The sequence below is a fragment of the Limulus polyphemus genome, unplaced genomic scaffold (genome assembly GCF_000517525.1).
Source record: "Limulus polyphemus unplaced genomic scaffold, Limulus_polyphemus-2.1.2 Scaffold3020, whole genome shotgun sequence".
NCBI classification, from domain to species: Eukaryota; Metazoa; Arthropoda; class Merostomata; order Xiphosura; family Limulidae; genus Limulus; species Limulus polyphemus.
In genome coordinates this window covers 61721-62784 of record NW_013668630.1, presented here as the reverse complement: position 1 = coordinate 62784, position 1064 = coordinate 61721, and the positions used below count along the sequence as shown (strand labels likewise).

The 1064-nt window shown below is 30.4% G+C and overlaps 1 protein-coding gene across 1 annotated transcript in view; it reads left to right on the top strand.

Moving 5' to 3' along the window:
• Positions 1 to 1064, top strand: part of LOC106468476 (developmentally-regulated GTP-binding protein 2-like) — a 28895-nt gene that overhangs the window by 25864 nt on the left and 1967 nt on the right. The window lies entirely within an intron of this gene.

Here is a 1064-nt window from a genome sequence, read left to right as displayed (position 1 = left end):
CAGAACATGTGTCTATTGCATGGGATAAAGTTTAAACTAACAAATACCAGAACATTTGTCTATTACATGGGATATAGTTTAAACTAACTACCTAAACATGTGTCTATTACATAGGATATAGTTTAAACTAACAACTACCTAAACATGTGTCTATTACATAGGATATAGTTTAAACTAACAACTACCAGAACATGTGTCTATTGCATGGGATAAAGTTTAAACTAACAAATACCAGAACATTTGTCTATTACATGGGATATAGTTTAAATTAACTACCTAAACATGTGTCTATTACATAGGATATAGTTTAAATTAACAACTACCAGAACATTTGTCCATTACATGTGATATAGTTTAAACTATCAACTACCTAAACATGTGTCTATTACATAGGATATAGTTTAAACTAACAACTACCAGAACATGTGTCTATTACATGGGATATAGTTTAAATTAACAAATACCAGAACATTTGTCTATTACATGGGATATAGTTTAAACTAACAACTACCAGAACATGTGTCTATTACATGGGGTATAGTTTAAATTAACAAATACCAGAACATTTGTCTATTACATGGGATATAGTTTAAACTAACAACTACCAGAACATGTGTCTATTACATGGGGTATAGTTTAAATTAACAAATACCAGAACATGTGTCTATTACATGGGATATAGTTTAAACTAACAACTACCAGAACATGTGTCTATTACATGGGGTATAGTTTAGACTAACAACTACCTAAACATTTGTCTATTACATGGGATATAGTTTAAATTAACTACCTGAACTTGTGTGTATTACATAGTTTTTTGATGTCCAGTTAGTTTCTATGAGTTCAATGTCATAAAGTGAGTGGTCGGACCTGTTAAAGTTTTTGACGTGCAGTTATTGTCTATATCTATGAGTTTAATGTAAAGGCAGTTGTTGGACCTGTTAAAATGTTTGATGTGCAGTCATTGTCTATATCTATGAATTTAATGTTGTAAAGGGAGTTGTTGGACCTGTTAAAATGTTTGATGTGCAGTCATTGTCTATATCTATGAGTTTAATGTTGTA